This window comes from Myotis myotis, unplaced genomic scaffold (genome assembly GCF_014108235.1).
Source record: "Myotis myotis isolate mMyoMyo1 unplaced genomic scaffold, mMyoMyo1.p scaffold_m19_p_1, whole genome shotgun sequence".
Classification (NCBI taxonomy): domain Eukaryota; kingdom Metazoa; phylum Chordata; class Mammalia; order Chiroptera; family Vespertilionidae; genus Myotis; species Myotis myotis.
Window position 1 is genome coordinate 39,250,303 of NW_023416313.1, and position 20,154 is coordinate 39,270,456.

The following is a 20,154-nucleotide window of genomic DNA, read 5'->3' on the forward strand; positions in this document are numbered from 1 at the left end:
TACAAAAATAATTTATGGACTGTTGTCTTCAGCCATCATTCAGAACATGGACCTGTTCTAGTGAGGTGGGGATTTTAGCATATTGATTATCTTGTGTCCACACCTGTAGTAGTTAAAAGTCACAAATGGTAGTATCTGTTGGGTAAAGGTTGTGGGTGTCAGGGTGTAGGAGATCAGCAGGGTCATTAATATGTACCAAGAATGAAACGATATTGATTGGGTTGGAGTGAAGACCGCATTGCTGCACAGAACAATTGGGTTTATGTAATGGCCATTCTTTATCTGAATGTTTTTGCTAATACAGATATAATTCTAATGTGTTTTTTGAAAAATAAAAAAAAAATATGTAAACATGGAATTAAAATCTCTCCATTGAAAATGGCTAAAAAAGGGAAGAAAGAGAACTTGAAAAGAAAATTCTAAACTATGTCGGAAAATATAATTCCAATTGTTATTAGAAATTGAAGAGGAGGTTGCTTTATTTTGTTTGTTTTGAGTTTAATCTCATGCTAATTGAGAATGAAGTTACAAAGCGAAAACAAAATTTGATTTTAAAATTTACATAGCCAGTGGGGAGTAACTGGCTAACATTCAGTACATAGGACAGTGCAGTCCAGACAAACGTAGATGGCAACTTTGTATGATTTTTGTAAGGCTTTGAGGTGATAGCATACCTGTGGCATGCAATGCGTGGCACATGATAAGCATTAAATAATTCCAGTCATATTCTTATTGTAATTATTTTCATTTTCCTCCAACACATGAAGCCATTGTTACCATTCCCACCACCACTACTATCAGATGGTCTCGCCTTAAGACAGATTTTGTCAGAGTCTAGAAAGACAGTACCTGGTATCTATTAAGAAATCTTTATAGCACTTCAGGTTTTGTCCTACTTGTGTTCGTTCCTAGAAACAGTAAGATATTTGTGAAGCCCTGCTATATTTATCACTTGGCTTTATATTGACCCAAAAATAACCGTCATAGAGAGAATTACTCATGTGCACATATGTGTGCAATAGACTCATGGTTCTTCAGTATTAGAAGTGCTCTTAGGGGAAAGATGGTAAACACTAAATCTTTGTGAGAGTTGCCCAGCTTTTAGAAGACAGATTTTTTTTTATTTTATTTCACCAATGCAGTGTCAGTGACATTTTGCAAACAGATAAAGAATGCTTCCTCTGGGGCTGCTAAATTTGAAATCAGAAAAGAGATGATAGGTAGCTCTCATCATGTAGTCAAATTATACTTGCAAGCTATTGGATGATAAAATGTAGTTTAGGCAATCAACCAATTTTGAAGCATATTCTTAATTTCTCTAGATATTTGTAGGGATGGATTGCTATTGTTCCATTAGGTATCATCACTGCATTTTTTAAAGAGTGATATCATTAGCCTCAGGCACAAGCAAAATGTAAGAACTAAATGTTAAAAGAAAAGGTGACCTTCCTTCTTGGAACACATATAAATAGTAAATGAGCTCTATACCCTCCAACATTGATGTTTCAAGGTAATTTAATAACAAGACCCTTAACTAAAATACTGAAGTGTGATACTATATATCACACTTAGAGGCATTCACTGCTTGTAAGGGCAATTAGTTACAGCGACTTTTCCAATCCCACCATATTAGATTCAATTAATCTATCTTCGGTTGAAAGATACCTCGATTTTATTAGACATTTGCAGTCATTAATAACACTTGTATATTCATAGTTTTAGCTTGGAGAGACAGGTGTTTATTCATTTCCAAGGCAATAGTTCAGACATCATATTTAGTTTCTACAATGGCTCTCTGTTGTTCAAGGTCAAGTGTGTGTGTGTGCGTGTGTGTGTGTGTGTGAGAGAGAGAGAGAGAGAGAGAGAGAGAGAGAGAGAGAGAGAGAGAGAGATGGAGATAATTTTGATAAGATGCTTTTGACTTTGAAAATAATTCCCTCCTGCCTCCCCTCACACCAGGCTGGATTTTCATGCTAGTCTGCTATCTCCAAGAAGGCAGAAACTAGATTGTGGTGTTTATAATCCATGTTATAATTTTAACAACATTATGTTCTTACAGATATTAATTCTGATTCTAATGAAACAGCAGTTGATATTAAAACCATTACAAAGTACAGAAGGGAAGTACATATAACAAAATTTTATCTCAATTATTCTAAATGGCAGTCCTCAAGTGACATTTAGGTAGTGTATGTTAGTCATCAAGATCTCTAGCTTTGCAGTCAGAGAAATATGAGCTTGAGTCCCAGCTACACTCAGGTTCTTTGCTGAGGTGGCTGAGATTTGCTGATATTGGGCAAGGTAATATGTTCTCTAAATCTTATTTTTCCCATTGATAAATGGGAAAACCAAAAATGCCTATTTGCATTGGCTTGTGTGAATTATTACTACCATCCTCATGTATTTGTTTCATGATGTCTGAACAAGCAATTGCATTATTGACAGTGTGTTGCAGCTAAGATGTTTGAAGAATGTATAGCAATCCGTCCAGTATGTGGTGGAGAGAGAATACTAAGAAAATAGCACCTGCTGTTGCTAGTTGCCTACCAATTAATCATTTCTGCTTTCATTTTTGCAAATAGAATAAAATTCTGATTTTACTTATATTTGAGGGAAGCAATATGCTCTTCACCAGTGATTGATTGGTCAATTATATTAACCATGTACCTTTTTAAAAAAATATGTTTTTTTATTGATTTCAGAGAGAGGAAGAAGAAGAAAGAGATAGATACATCAATAATGAGAAAGAATCATCGATCGGCTGCCTCCTGCAAACCCCCTATTGGGGATTGAGCCTGAAACCCAGGCATGTGCCCAAACCAGGTTTTACTGGTATAAAGACAAAATCATATAGGCAAAATTAAATGCAGCTAAAGGATTTGGAGCCACATTGAATTTAACCTAAAAATAAGATACATTCTTAAATCACTTGAACAGTTATTAATCATAACTAGAGGTCCTGTGCACGATATTTGTGCATGGGAGGGGGTCCCTCAGCCCAGCCTGTACCCTCTCCAATCTGGGATCCCTCTTGCAATCTGGAACCACTGACTCCTAACCTCTCACCTGCCTGCCTGCCTGATGCCCCTAATTGCTCCCCTGCCGGCCTGACCCCCTAACTGCTCTCCCCTCCTGGCCTGACTGTCCTAACTGCCTATCTGCTCTCCTCTCCTGGCCTGATACCACTAACTGCCTATCTGCTCTCCCTTCCTCTCTGCGCCCTTTGGCCCCCTGGCAAAGGTGTGTTGAGAGCTCTCTGCTGTGGCCCCCGCCCCCGTCCTGATTGGTCATTTTGTGATGGCATCCCGGACAATTTGCATATTCCTCTATTATTAGTATAGATAAGTAAAGTTATTATTATTTATTGAGTAGCTACCATGGGATAGATCTTATTCTGAGCACTGTATGTGTATTAAGTCACTAAACAAGTATATTTCTCTTATTCTTTTTATTTTATAGAGGAGGAAACTGAGGCACAGAGAGGTTTATTAATTTGCTTAAAGATATACAGCTAGTAAGTGAAAGATCTGAGATATAATCTGGAGTAGATGTAGGCTACACATTCCATGCTCTTAATCACATAAATTACTTGGGGAGGTGAGATTTATATTAGTAAATCATTAGTAAGTGCTAATGGTTCCGTTCTTAAATGCTTAGGACTTCTGACAAATAAAAAAATCACTAATGCTTTGAGTAATTATTGGTGTTTTCTTATAGGAAGCAGGACCTTCCTAGAAACCTGAAAACATTATGCTTTCCACAAGCAGTACATGAAGAAGGGTGCACAGTTGGGTAGTGCAGGAATGAGTTTGTAATATGGGGTTGGGCAAAAGTAGGTTTATACTTGTCTATATGGAAAATAAAACAATAATTAAACTACATATATAAAAGGCTAACATGCTAAGTGTCCCTCTGACTGTCCAACTGGTTGCTATGACCCACACTGACCATTAGTGGGCAGATGCTCAATGCAGGCGCTGCCATGACGTGCACTGGCAATTTAAGAAAAAACAGAACCATGGATCTGGCACCAACAAAGCAAAACTTGGCTTCCCCCAAGTGGAACCTAGGCTCCACCACCACTCTGGAGTGACAGCCCACCAAATCGCAGCCAAAGCTGCTGAGAACCCATGGTGCAAAATGTAGCCCACAGCCCAGCTCAGACTGGAAACGGTGGCTGTGGGTGCCAGGTAATGATGTCATGTAGCAAAGCCCGGCTTCCTTTTCCTAGCAACTAGCCTCCTTGGAGTTTCTTCAGTCCAGGAACATGACTTGCTTTATAGCCAGGTGCAAATATTTTACACTTTAACCAAGTGTCTGTGAAGTGTTTTCCTATGCCTCATCTCATTTGTTTCTCACAGAAGTCCTGGAGTAGGTAGATAGGAGACCTGGTGGAATCCTATTTTCATTTCATTAGCCATATAATGGAGATTTAGAAAGTTTTGAAACTTGACCCGACTGAAAAGAAGTAAGAAATGGTGGACCTTGAAAATGACTTCAGGTTTTCTCACTGTGTAGAATATAGTCAAACACTGCTGCAGTTAAATATTTTACCCTTTGTTCTCCCTGCATGATCTACAATAATAATCTGCTTCATGCTGATATTTACTGCTGTGTTGCTGGCAGTTACCTCAAAGAGAAGTTGGTGTGCTACACTGGGCTGGAAAATGTGTAGCTAAATCAGAATGAGGTCTAATTAAGCAAGTTCATTCTATATATATAAAAGGCTAACTTGACTCATGCATAAGCAATGCATATAAAGCTCTCACTGATACCAATCACATGCATGTGTTTCCATCTGTCATCAATCATGAATTTGGTTGACACTTGTATTAAAGAGAAATGGTGAATAGTGATATTAAAATATTTCTTCTAATTAATTTCCTTTTAGTGTGCATGAGTCCATGCACTGGGCCACTAGTAAATAATATTAGGAGAACAAACACTACACTTCATGTACTAGCAACTGTAAACCTAATTTTGCACTACCCTGTATATATGGGACTTCAGGATATGGATGAAAATGGTCTCAGGAAAAAAAATTATCACTTTGTTGACTACTCTGTTTTTTTTTTGTTATCTTCATGTTTCCCTGTTCCCCTCAGAGCCTCTTTATAATGTAACTAGAGGCCTGGTGCACAAAATTCATGCACTGGTGGGGGGGTCCCCTGGGGATCGGGCCTAAGTTGGCACTCAGACATCCCTCCCACAGTCTGGGGCTCTTGCAGTCCAGGACCACTGCTCCTTACTGCCTGCCTGCCATGGAGGTGGGAGAGGCTCCTGCTACTGCTGCTGTGATCTCCAGCTGTAAACCTGGCTTCTGTTTGACCTGGGGGGCCACTCAACCAGAAGCCAGGCTCGCTGATCCTTAGCACTGGCCCCGCCCCTGCCCACTTGTGGGGGTGGTGATCTGGGGCCAGGCCGGCTCGGGGAGGGGCCATAGGAGGTTGAAGTGCCATGGTCGTGCCTCGTCCCACCACTGTGGAGGCTCCAGGCCCATGATGTGGCATCTCCTGCCGACTCTGCAGAAGGGGCAGCGCCAGGACCAGGCCTGTGCCACTGCCTCTCCTGCCACCTCTGCCCCACCCCCTGCCCACAGGTCATTCCGGAAAGTTGTCCAGAAGGTCATTCCAGAAGGTTGTTCTGCTGTCCAGTCTAATTAGCATATAAGCTCTTTATTATATAGGATGATGTGACAGGCTATTCAATGACCCCCCTAAAAATGTCCATAGCCTAATGTCTAGAACCATTGAAGAGATTATGTTACATGGTAAGATAGATTTTACAGATGTAATTTAGTTTATGAGCTTCAAAATAGGCAGGTTACCCTGAATAATTTGGGTGGGCCAATCTCATCCCAGCAACCCTTTCTCTGGGCTGGAATTAGGGAGATGCAAAGAGCAAAGGGGAATGAGATGCCACAGAAGGAAAATAAGGGAGGTTCCGAGCCTGAGAGCAACTCAGCATGCTGTTGCTGGTTCTGAGATGTAACATGTGAGGACTGAAAAGGCTGCTAGAAGTTAAGGTGTCTATTAGCAAAAAAAGGGAACTAATCCTACAGTTTATGGAACTTAAATTTGCCAACAATGTGAATGAGCTTAGACTGGCTTCTTCCCTAAAACTTGAAGCAAGGTTGACACCTTGGTTTTGGTTCAGTGAGACCCATGTCAGGTTTCTGACCTAAAGCAACTGAGAGATAATGATCATGAGGGACGCCCCCTCCAGTGCATGAATTTACCAAGTTTGAGGCAATCTGTTTCAGCAGATATAGAAAATGAATACAGCTGAGGGGTAGAAGATCTTATTTGGACTATAAAAGAGTCAAGGAAGGGCAAGTAGTGGTAAAACTTCTATAATTTTTCTTTACTTTTCTCCTCAACTCCTGGTAATAATGGTTATAAATATAAATAATCCAAAAATCTTTTTCTCAGATACCATGGAGCCTGGTATTAAAATTTGTCCTTTTCATTTTCATTTTATGTTCAGGTTTTTAACTAGAAAATGTCATTATTTTTCAAAGTGCTTTTAAAAATGCTAAATTGAGTTGACTTTCTTTCTCTGTAGAGCAGGAGTTTTCTTTTAACTGGGATATTTTTTATCTTAGGCAATCCTTACCAGGAAAACAACGGAACAAGGATTGTGCTTACTTTGAGAGGTCTATCTGACTGGACTTTTTATGAATTTTTATATGGAGGGAAGAGAAAAAAGAGTTTTGCCTACCTGTATGTTGAAATATAAAACAAAAAAATGTATTAGTCATGAGAAAGCCACTGGTAACTCAGGTTTGTTGTGATTCCTAACATAATGATGTTTATGCCTATTCAAGGGAAAGGATTCCAGAATTGAAAAGTCTTTTCCTCCTGGTGCATCTCTGTATTACATCCCATATTTCAGGCTTTACCATAGTCTACTGCCCTCATGTGGTTCTGTTTGTGAGGATTAAAAACAACAGCTTAATTAAAGATAATACTCAAGTCAATAACTTTGCCTTTTCTCCTTTTGCCAGTAATCTGTTTAGTTTATGTTCATGAAAATAAAATACACTTCATTTTTGGATAATTTTTTTTTCAAAATCAAAGATGGAAAATTTATCTGAAAGGAGCTCTCTGTCCTAGACAAAGTTTCATCAGAAACTTAGGAAAATAACTAACAATCCTACTGAGCTTAGGGCAGAGGTTGTACTTTCTTTCATTGATTGAATTTAAGTTAAATACATTTTGTTGATTAGATGTTTTTGTTGTTACATTCAACTAACTGAAGCTATCTTGACTAACAATGCATTTTTAATCAAACTTATAAAATTACTTTGTACTAAGAAGAACATAGTATTTAAGATGCTACATGCTTAACTTTAAGTAAAAATAGAATTACAGATATTGTTAGAGTGAGCTGAATTCTAATGATTTAGATTATGTTTATCTAATTTCTTTTGAGAATAGCTCTCATGTTTTAATAGGCATATTTCATTTCATGTTGATTCCAGACCCTAGACCATTGATTACCTCATTGTTTAAAAATAATAGTTTAAATAGTTTATTATTCTATATAATTGTTCTACTGTCAAAAAAATTGTTTAGAATTCCCTCATGTTAACTGCAGCTAGAGCTTTTTGTTATTGTGACTCCATGGTTTAAGCTAATAGAACCCAAACCCACACATATTTTTAGATGTTGTGTATTTTTTTTTTAACCTGGTTATAAGTATAATACATCATCATTCTAAAAAGTTTGGGGAAACTTTATAAAGAAGATAATAACAATCACCTATGACCCTGGGCAGTGTGGCTAAGTAGGTTGAGCATCATCACATGCACCAAAAAGTGGCCGGTTTATTAAGGTCAGGGCAAGTACCTAGGTGGCAGGTTCATTTCCTGGTTGGGGTGTGTATGGGAGGCAACCAATCAATGTTTCTCTCTCACATCAATGTTTTTCTCTATCTCTCTCCCTCTCCTCTTCCTTTCTGTCTCTCAAAATCAATTTTAAAAAATAACCTATGCCTAGCTGGTGTGGCTCAGTGGATGAACATCAACCTATGAACCAGGAGGTCATGATTGGATTCCTGATCAGGGCACATGCCCAGGTTGTGGACTCATTACCAGTAGGCAGTGTGCAGGAGGCAACAGATCAATGATTTTCTCTCATCATTGATCTTTCTATCTCTCTCTCCCTCTCCCTTTCTCTCTGAAATCAATAAAAATATATTTTAAAAAATCACCATCAATAAAATGTTAATATTTGGGGGGATATTTCTTTTAAGACTTTTATTATGCATATGTAATGGGATATATTTTGAAAGAAAATTAATATATTTTCATACACTTCTTATCATAATATCTACCTCTTAGTCCAAGGGCTTCTTTTACCTGGAGGAAATGTATGACTGTTATAGGAATGTATAGAAAAAAGAAGAATGATAAACTTTTGATGTTCCAAATAAGATTTTCAGAAAATCTTCAAAGCTACTCTTTGTAAAAGAATGATTTTCCTAAATTTATTTTAGCTCATATTTAACCTATCAAGGGGAAGATCATAGATTTTTTTAAAGTTGAAGAAGATACTTTGTCTTTCATTAAGACAAGATTCTAGAATTGGGAAGAAGTTGGAAATGTGACCAAGGAAATGTAGGAACATGAGAGAAAATAAAAGAGGAAAAAGGCATGGAGGCATTCAGGATCCAGAGCTAATTATGTCCCCTCATTTCCCTGCCTCCAATCCAAGGCAAGGGCTAAGCTCAAAATGGGTGGGGGCAGGTAGTTGAGGAAAGCACTGAGGGTGGTTGGAATTAATCTAAAATTGGGTAGTCTTTTAAGGAGACAGAACTGTGAGCTGAGACAAAGCTGTGAGCTTAGTCAGGGAGAGAAGGAGTGTACATAGTTCATATGTAAGATTTGTTTAGTTTCTCTATGGTGCTGCGCTGAAATTAGTGCTGGTATGTGAACAAGGCCAGGCCATTATCTGGATGAACTAGACTCATAGCATAAACTACACATGGGTCAGGGTGTGGTTGGAATATATGGTAAAGCTTAAAATTTCATTTTAGCCAATGATAGTTATTTATGTGAAGGCCATGTCAACAGGAAAGGCTCCTGAGAAAAGATTGAAGGGGTAAAAAGGTCATGAGTTACATCTGTGATATGAGTTCATTGTCTGTTGACATCAACATTAAATGCTAACATGAGAGCCAGGTAAACAAGGGGTGTTTTTGTTGAGCCCAGAGTAGCCACTGACCACCTTGCTGAGGTAATGACCTGCTTCTTCTGTTCAACAAGGTCACATGAGCTTTTTGGCCACATTCATCAGAACATCATCTTGAAGAGAGCAGGAATATGATGAAGCACATTATAATATGTACAAAATTTTTATACATCTATTGAAATATGGTCCTATCTAATAAAGATGGAATATGCAAACTGACCATAACTTCGAGACAAAGATGGTGGCACCCACAGCCAATAAGAAGGGAATATGCAAATTGGCGTGACAAGGTGAGAGGCGGAAAGGCGGCTTGGCCTGAGCGAAGGCGGTGCCGGCAGCCAGGGGAAGGAAGGCCTATTCTTGCACGAATCTTCATGCATTGGGCCTCTATTTATTATATATGTGTATGTGAATGCACACACAGACACATGCACAGTCATACAAAGTAAATCCAAATATTCTAATATTATAAAATTTATTTTCTCTTTTCAAGAATAAAGTTTGATATACATTTAAAAGTGTTTTGTTTGTATTGAAAAAATAACATAAATTATTATAAAACATACATTTAGCAGGGGTGGGGAAATTTTTTTTTTCTCTCAAGGGCCATTTTGATAAAATATTTGCAAGCAAAATTATTATCAGCTTAAAAATTAGCCTGCTATATTTGGTCAAACATTTATCTAACTCACCCCTAATGCCTTGGCAGGGCCAGGTCAAATGATTTATTGGGCCTTCTATGGCCCATGGGCCGCACATTCCCCACCCCTGACTTATGGAATAAAATCACACATCAGAAATACATTGCTTCTTAGTCACAATCCTCTTCCTACTCCAAGAAGTATTCACTAACATGCCTTTACAAAAAGTATTCTCTTATTGTTATGTACACTTCATCACCTATATATATTTCCCTAAACAATATGGTATTGTTTTCCTTCTCTTCTTCTTTATATAATACAATTATGCTGCATGTATTATTTTTGTCTCCTTGTTTTAGTAAAACATTTCAAAATTATTTAATCCATTGTATCCCATGAAATTATAGCTCATCTATACATATAAAAGCCCAGCGAACAAACACTGAACTACCGAACAACTGGTCGACTGGTTGCTATGATGTGCATTGACCACCAGGGGACAGACACTCAATGCAGGAGCTGTTCTATGGTGGTCAGTATGCTCCCACAGCAGGAGCACCACTCAGCTGACTGTTGGGCACCAGATGTTCAGCTCAGGGCTGGCAAGGGCAGCTTCAGTGATGCAAGTCTCTCCCGCCTTTATGGCAGTGTGCTACCGGGTGGCAGCAGCAGGCTCAGTGGGTCCTGGATGAGTGGGACTAGCATGGTGCCCAGCCCCACTACTACATCCCTCAGGGGATGGCAAACTACTGCTGGTTTCGGCCAGATCCCCACAGGCCAGCCTGGGATTGGGCCAAAAGCAGCAGTCCGACATCTCCCGAGGGGTCCTGGATTGCGAGAGGGAGCAGGCCAGGCTGAGGGACCCCACCAGTGCACGAATTCGTGCACTGGGCATCTAGTTATTTTATCAGTACATAGTATATTATATGACTATATCACAATTGTATTTATTCTCCTACAGATAACATGTGGGTTATTTGCAGTACCTTGCTATCACAAAACAAACTGCTCTGATCATTCTTGAATATATATCCTAAGCATCACAGTATGAATTTCTCTAGAGTACATAATGTAGGTGTGTCACAGAGTATGCATATTTTCCTCTTCATTAAGAATGCCAAACAATTTTGCAAATAGATGAGAACAACCAAATCATGTTTTGTAGTTTACTATTTTCTTACTTGAATAGATACTGTATAGTTTGTGTATCTATTTGTTTAGCTGGGCATTTAGGTTGTTTTCTTTTCTTTATGATTACATATAATGCTACAATGAATTTCTTTGTCCACTTTATTATTTTTTTATTTTTCACCATTATTCAATCATTTTTATTTTTCAATTACAGTTGACATACATTATTATATTAGTTTCAGGTGTCTAATCACTAGTTTCAGGGGTGGTTAGACATTACATATCTTACTAGGTGATCATCCTGATAAATATCTCATCCTGACACCATACTTAGTTATTAGAATACTAGATGCCTTGTGCACAAAATTCATGCATGGGGGGAGGGGTATGTGTGTCCCTCAGCCCAGCCTGCACCCTCTCCAATCTGGGGCCCCTTGAGGGATGTCTGACTGCCTGTTTAGGCCTGATACCACAGTCGGACATCCCTCTCACAATCCAGGACTCCTGGCTTCCAAACGCTCGCCTGCCTGCCTGCCTCATTGCCCCTAACCGCTTCTGCCTATCAGCCTGATCATCCCCTAACCACTCCCCTGCCAGCCTGATCGATGCCTAACTGCCCTCCTCTGCAGGCTGGTCACCCCCAACTGCCCTCCCTTGCAGACCTGGTCCCCCCCCAACTACCCTCTCCTGCAGGCTTGGTCACCCCAAACTGCCCTCCCCTGTAAACCTGGTCACACCCTCCAACTGCTCTCCCCTGCAGGCCTGGTCCCTCCCAGCTGCCCTCCCCTGATGGCCTGATTGCCCACAACTGCCCTTCCCTGCTGGCCATCTTGTGGTGGCCATCTTGTGTCCACATGGTTGTGGCCATCTTTGACGTCATGGCGGCGGCCATCTTGTGTGTTGGAATGATGGTCAATTTGCATATTACCTCTTTATTATATAGGATTATTGACTATATTCCTTTTGCTGTATTTTATATCCCCATTATTATTCTATAATATCTGATTTGTACTTCTTAATCCCTTCTCCTTTTTCACTTATGTCCCCAACTCCCCTCCCATCTAGCAACACCATAATGTTCTCTGTATTTATGTCTGTTCTGCTTATTGGTTTATTTTTATTTTTAGATTCAATTATTGATAGATATATATTCATTAGAATTTTGTTGTTCATATTTTCTATCTTTTTTTAATCACTTTCAATATTTCTTGCCAATTCTTTCTGGCCTGCAAAGTTTCTGTTTAGAAATCAGCTGTTTTTAAGTCCCTCTGTCTTTAATCTTTGGCATTTTAATTATGATGTGTGTGTTGGTGTGGGCCGCTTTGGACTCATCTTGTTTGGGACTCTCTGAGCTTCTTGGATTTGTATGTCTATTTCCTTCACTAGGTTAGGGAACTTTGCGGTCATTTTTTTTTTTAAAGGTTTTCAATTTCTCTCTCTCTTCTGACACACCCATGATGCAAATGTTGGTATGCTTGAAGTTATCCCAAAGCCTCTTTACACTATCCTTTTTGGGGGAGAGGGGCGCAGGGGTGTTCTATTTTCTGTATGCTATTTTGATTTGGTGTTTTTTGCTTCTTTATATTACAAATCAGTGATTTGATTCTCTGTTTCATCTATTCTACTGTTGATTCCCTGTAAATTATTGTTTATTTCAGTTAGTGTATCCTTCATTTCTAACTGATCCAGTAGATTGCTTGTCTTCATTTTGTTTAGTTCTTTTTCTGAAGCATTGTTCTGTTCTTTCATTTGGAACATGCTTCCTTATCTTCTCATTTTGGCAGCTTCCCTGTGTTTGTTTCTTTGTATTAGGTAGAATTGCTGTCTCCCAGGCTTGGTACAGTGACCTAATGTAGTAGATGTTTTGTAGAGTTTAGTGGCACAGTCTCCCCAATCACCCAAGTTGGGTACTTGAGGTGCACCCCTCACGTTGTCTATGTATACCCTCTTGTTGTAGTTGAGCCTTCATTGCTGTTGGATGCCAATAGGAGGGATTTACCCCCAGGTTGATCAGCTGCAAGAACTGCCTGTAACCACCAACTACTGACCTCAACCACCATGGAGGATCAGCTGTGCAGGGGCCCACCCCACAGAGCAGGACTTACTTCAGCAGACCTCTGGTGTCCACTAAGTCTGCCTCTTGAGTGTCGCCTGTGGAGGTGGTTGGGTGCTAGTGCTTAAACATCACCTGAAGTTGTCCACTTGATGTACTGGGCTCCCAGGAGATGCCAGCCAAGATTATCCACTGCCTGTGTCTGCCCTGGGCCACCCAGTATGAGCTACAAAGTGATGGGCAGAGGGCTGCTAATTTTGCTGGGTTTGGAGGTACCCAAGCTAGACCAAGCTGTGAATCGAATCCAGCTAGCCCAGCTACTGCTAGTGCCAGGCGTGAGGCCACTTAGAGAGGTATGGGTAATGCTAAGCCCAGATGTTGCTTGTTTTAGAGATTTTAGGAAAATCTGAAGCATGAGTCAAGACAGGCCATTTGTATGGAAAAGACACTGGAAACAACTTGGGTGGGCCTGAAAATTGGGTGGGGCAAGGTCTCAGGAAATCACCAGGGTGGCTTAGACAGTATGATCCTGGTTGATGGAGTCCAGATATGTCACTTTCCTGCCAGCTCTATAGGGGAGGGCTCACCCAAGGAACACTGGCCTCTGCCAGCACTTCTGTCAAGATGACAGAAACTCTTGCCCTGATGCCAGATAATTCAGTTCATCCCTTTATGCCTTTGGTGCCTTTCAAGCTGCTGCCCCAGTGCTGAAACTCAGAGGGAGTGAGTCTGAGTAGGTCTGTGTGGGGGCCCTTTCAGAGGAACTGCCGGGGACTCCAGCAGTCCTCCATCTCCCTCAGCACAATCCCTATTGTTTTTCTCCAGCCAGAAGTTATGGGACTTCCCTTCCTGACACTAGAACCTTGGGATGAAGGTCCAGTGTGGGCCTGGGACCCCTTGCTCCTCAGGTGAGACCTCTACAGCTGAGATATTCCTTCCAAATTTTATCCACTACATCTGAGTATTGGACCGCCCCGTTCCTCGATTCCTACCCGTCTCCACCCCTCCTACCTGCCTCACTGTGGTTTCTTTTTAATTCCATAGTTGTAGGACTTCCAGTCAGCCCAGTTTCAGGCAGTTCTGAATTATGACTGTTCTGTAGTTTAGTTATAATTTTGATGTGGCTGTGGGAGAAGGCAAGTACTGTGTTCACTTATGCCGCCTTGTTGCCTGGAAGTCCTTTGTTCAGTTTACACAGTGTCAAAGTCTCCTTTTTTTTCCCCCTCAGATCTTCAGAGTTTTAAATGATATGATCAAGAGTGCTCATTTGTGTGGTTCTTGATAAAATTTTATGTTTAAATGTGTTTTTATTTATAATATTTTGCGTATATCTCTGCCACCTTGTAAAGTGCAGTGCTGTACATGAAAGTCAGTTTTTAATAACATCAAAGGAAAGAGATTTGGCAGAAACAAGTATACTATTTATGTGTTTTCTTTTGTATATCAACTATTTCTTATAACAGAGTGTTTCCCAGTTTCCTGGGATAGTAGTCATGCTTTTTCTATTTATTTTCCTTAGAACATTGAAATTGAAATACTTTTTTAAATTGTACATAATTTCTGGGATTATCTTTTGTTCAAGAAAAAAAAATCTCATGTTAAAATGTCTGAGAATTCTGCTCTCATGCACAGAAGTGCCAAGAGTTTCCGTTTTTATGCCTAGAGCTAAGAAAAACAATATATGTAAAATATGTTTACCAGTATATAAATAATTACATTTCTAGGTGAAATTTTAGGGCTGCCAAAATACATTGAAGTATACCTGAAAAAAAAATAAAGGAAAGCTCAATTCTCAAATATATATCAAATGTGCAGTTATTTAGTATTAGTTTAAAAATGACATTTGGCTATTCTTTTTTTCTTTTTTTAATTTATTGAGGTGACATTGGTTAATAAAATTATATAGGTTTCAGGTGTACAATTCTATACTATATCCTCTGTATATTGTATTGTGTATTGCCCACCCCAAGTCAAGCCTCCTTCTATCACCGTTTCTCTCTTCTTTACCCTCTTTTACCTCTGCCTCGCCTCGCCTCTCTTTTCCTCTGCTAATTGCCATGCTGTTGTCTCTACCTATGAGGTGTTTTTTTTTTTTCCTTAACCCCTTCACCTTTTTCAACTAGCCCCCTCCACTCCTCCACTCTGACAGCTGTCAGACTGGTTATTCTTAAACATATTTTAAAAGTTTATTTTTAATTGGCACCTATTTCCTGTGAAATTTCCTGAGGTTTTATTTCAAAATATCTTTCCCTTTAAGTGCAGTTATTTTTAAAGGGTTAACCATGCAGAAAAGTAAGCTGTGACTCAAGAATAACCATGCTGGGAATTAACCTCCAAGGGAAAGGTAAATCTACTGAGACTGTACAGGATGGCGCTGCACTAATGCCAGTCCATTTTATTTGGATTGAATTGCCTACAATGAGAGCTGAGTTAACCAGAGCCCTCAATTTCTTTCTTTCTTCCCCCCCCCCTTTTTAATAGTGGCCTGACTGATTTGATTTCAAGTCACTTGGGGTTTTAAGAAACAAAATCCTCCCCCATTAAAACGGCATGGTGTTTATGACCACCACTGGGATGGTTTAAAAAACAATGATAAAAGTCAACTTATGAAAAATAAAGCTGGCTAATTACAGCAAATGGGCTTAATTTAAAAACCACAGGTGCCTCTTTTATAAGCTTTTGTTGAGCTCTTGCCCATAGCATGTTTTTATGACAAAGTTCAAGCTGAAATTTTTGCCATGGCCAGCTTTAAATGGGAAACATTTGGTTCACCTCTCTTTACAGTTCAGACCATATATGATGTCATAGAAATGATAAAACCTGGGAAAGCATGTTTCTGTCTTCAGGAACATTGTATCTGATTCATTATTTATGGAATTTAAATAAAATGATATCAATGAATGCCCTGGCAAAGAACCAATTTGCCATCTATTTTGTTTTAAGTAGAACTATAATGAGACTTACTCTCTAGTTCATTGTATTTTACTTTTAGAAATCTGTAATATGAGAAGCATTAAGATATATTTAGTGAAAATATTTTTTTTCTGAAGTAGCTTTGGGTACAGTTGATATCCATAAGCTTATAAATAAGATGTGTGTAATTTTATATTCTAGGACCTAAAACATTTCCTCAAGTATATATATATAGTTTTTTGCATTGACATTTCATTTGCAAGTTTGTTTAATTTGGTTATTTTAGTGATGTTCATCTCTTACAAGTATAATATATTTTATTCAGAAGACCCTGTAATCTCCAGAAATGAAAATATCAGTTTTACTCTTTGCCTAACTCCTGACACATATATTCTCTTGATATATTTTTCATGGATGTGATAAGCTTTTAAATCTTCTACCCTAGGTGCTTAGAGTTTATGTTGGTTCTTGAGGTCTTTGTGTTTCTAAATCAAGCAGGCATCTAATCTTGTCCTTGAGTAGTTAGAACTTCTGGGCTATAATAAAAGATTTAGACTAGAATTATTTAGAGAGGATCAAGGAGTAAGCTAATGAACCCCAAAGATTACCCTCTTGAAATTAACCCAAAGCAGCAGAGAGAACAGCAAAAATAGGTATTCAATGTTGCCAATTATGTTTTAATACAAACATTATATCATAAACAAATCACCTAAACTTCACTAAATAACACCATTTCAGATACCTTTGAATCTGTGCATAGATTAGAATGAGCTATGAACTCCTATATGAACTCCTGCATTGAGCATCTGCCCCTGGTGGTCAGTGTGTGTCATAGTGACCAGTCATTCCCAGTCTTTCTGCTGTTAGGGTAATTTTGCATATTACCCTTTTACTATATAGGATAGAGGCCTGGTGCACGGGTGGGGGCCGGCTGGTTTGCCCTGAAGGGTATCCCGGATCAGGGTGGGGGTCCTGCTTGGGTGCCTGGCCAGCCTGGATGAGGGGCTGATGGCTGTTTGCATCTGGTCTCACCCCCTTCAGGGTGGGGGTCCCCACTGGGGTGCCTGGCCAGCTTCGGTGAGGGACTAAGTGCCGTTTTCAGGCTGGCGGGCGACTGAAGCTCCCAACCTCTCCTTTATTTCTTTTCTTTTTTTTTATTCTGGTATTTTTTTACCTTCTATAGCTGTCACTGGAGCTGAGATGACTCCAGCTTGAGGCCTCAGCTGCTGAAAGCAGGTATCTGGGGTTTGTTTGGCTTCTATAATTGAAACACTGTTACAGCTCCAGCTCTGAGACCTCCGCTGGCTGAAAGCAGGTATCTGGGGTTTGTTTAGCTTCTATAATTGAAACATAGTTACTTTCGGAGCTATTGCTTTCAGACTCAGAGCCGGGCTGCGGCAGGCGGGGAACCTTGGCTTCCTCCATCGCTGGGGCAACCAAGCCTCATGTTCGCTTCAGTTGCGTGGCTGCTAGCTACCATCTTGGTTGGCAGTTATTTTGCATATCGCCCTGATTAGCCAATGGAAGCATATTGGAGGTATGGTTAATTACCCTATTTGTCTTTTATTAGATATGATATATACATTAGAGGCCCAGTGCACAAAATTTGTGCACTGAAGGGGGGTGTCCCTCAGCCCAGCCTGCACCCTCTCCAAGCTGGGACCCCTCCAGGATCGGGCCTAAATGGGCAGTTGGACATCCCTCTCACAATCCAGGACTGCTGGCTCCCAACCTCTCACCTGCCTGCCTGCCTGCCTGATTGCCCCTAACTGCTTCTGCCTGCAGCCTGAATACCCCCTAACCACTTTCCTGCCAGCCTGATCGATGCCTAACTGCTCCCCTGCCGGCCCAATAGCCCCCAACTGCCCTCCCCTGACAGCCTGGTCACCCCCAACTTCCCTCCCCTGGTGGCCTGATCACCCCTAACTGCCCTCCCCTGCAGGCCTGGTTGCCCCTAACTGCTCTCCCCTGCTGGCCTGGTCACCTCCAACTGCCCTCCCATGCAGACCTGGTTCCCCCCAACTGCCCTCCCCTGTAGACCTGATTCCCCCCAACTGCCCTCCCCTGCAGGCCTGATCACCCACAACTGCCCTCCCCCACCGGCCATCTTGTGGTGGCCATCTTCTGTGTTAGAGTGATGGTCAATTTGCATATTACTATTTTATTAGATAAGATATATATATGTAGTATATATTTAAAATTATATTCATAATTTTAACTAAAAATATATTGCAAAATCTTTAGTTACTGTATATTACAGGATTTAGTAGACTTTGAAGAAGACACTACCAGCCTGGCCAACATGGCTTTGTGGTTGAGCATTAACTTATGAACCAGGAGTTCACAGTTCAATTTCCATTCAGGGCACATACCCGGGTTACAGGCTTGATCCCTGGTGTTGGACCTGCAGGAGGCAGCTAATCAATGATTCTTCCATCATCATTAATGTCTCTGTCTCTCTGTCCCTCTCCCTTCCTCTCTGAAATCAATAAAATATATTAAAAAAGAAAAAGAAAAAGATACTACCATTTAGGAAGTGGAAGAATTACTGTAGTAATTCTCAAATTCTGCCGGCTAAATATTAAATTGTACCTCTGCCCTGAAGATAAGAAATATTCCTGGTTTAGGACACATTTCTGCATCTGCTGTAGCTCTCCAATCCATTGTTTTCCATGGCTCTTAGCTCTTCCTTCTAGAAGTTCCCTTAATTTGTATTATCCTCTTAGGCCTCATCTAAAGTTTACAGAAGAATGTCTTTTCTTTAGATGATGAAAAATATCCCATCCATAAATGTTTGGGGTATCAAAATTCCCCCTCAAAGGTTGAATGTTTGTTAACAATAATTCAGTTTTATCATACTGGGTAATAAATAAAATTTTGGTTTTATTATTCATGCATCAATATATGATTATTTGATATTTCTGTTTTTTATAGACTAAAATATTTTTCCATAAATGTTTAAGATTAATTGAAGTTACTCAGCAGAGAAAGAGAGATATGAGAGAGACACATCAATTGGTTGCCTTCTGTATGCATCTGAACTAGGGCCGAAGATGGAACCTGCAACACAGGTACGTGCCCTTGACCAGAAATTGAACCCACAACCCTTGATTGTGTAGGCTGATGCTCTAACCACAGAGCCATACCAACCAGGGCAATATGATTTATCTGTTGAAAAGGAAGTGGACAAAGGATTTATGAGGATATACTTAGTATTACTAAATTTTAAGTGAAAAAATTAAAGTGTACTTTTCAATGTACCTAAACATCTTGGTTTTCATTTGATATGCAAAGATTTTCATTGCTGAGCTAAACAACAATATGAATTCTTCATTAAAAATCTACCATCAGAAATAGCAGAAACAAATAAGTATTGATTGGATATACTAAATCAATTATTCTGTCTCAGAATAGGACTGGAAAATAATTACTTTGCGGAATTATACTCTGACCTCATAGAGCACAATGTGATAGTCACATTTAGCACACTTTTCTGTATTTCATGTACTGTCAGGCAGATCTCTTTGAGGTTATAACTTTGCAGTTATGATTTATGCAAAGTAACAACTATCTGTTTTTGATAACTCATCTCTAAGTATGAACTATAAAGTGTCACTTCAGCACAAAATAGTATTTTACTTTTGCCATATATTAAAATATACGCCCAGGAAATCAGTTGTAATTTGATTTTTTAAATGATTATTCTTAGAATCAGCAGTTCTTAGTGGATAAGACAGCAATGATGGCACTGTTAATAAAGACCGTGTGTGCTACTGGTGTATTTATTCACTATAACATTCATAACCAATGGTAAATAGAAAACACAGAGATCAATCATAAGGTATTATAAATTGTCAGAACATTTAAATAATATTATCAGATAAACCAAAGAGTATAATCTATAAATCTGGAATTCTTTTTTTTTAACTTCATTTACTTATTTATTTTTTGTTAATTATCACTGGAGGATATTTTCCCATTGATTTTTAGAGAGACTAGAAGAGAGGGGAAGAGACAGAGAGAAGTATGGATGTGATAGAGACACATCAAGGGTTGCCTCCCGTATGACCCCAACCAAAGTTGGAGATCGAGCCTGAAACCAAGGTATATTCCCTTGACTGGAATCAAACCTGGGACCCTTCAGTCTGCAGGCCAATACTCTACACACTGAGCCAAACCAGCCAGGGAAAATCTGGATTCTTGATACCTAAAGAGACATGAC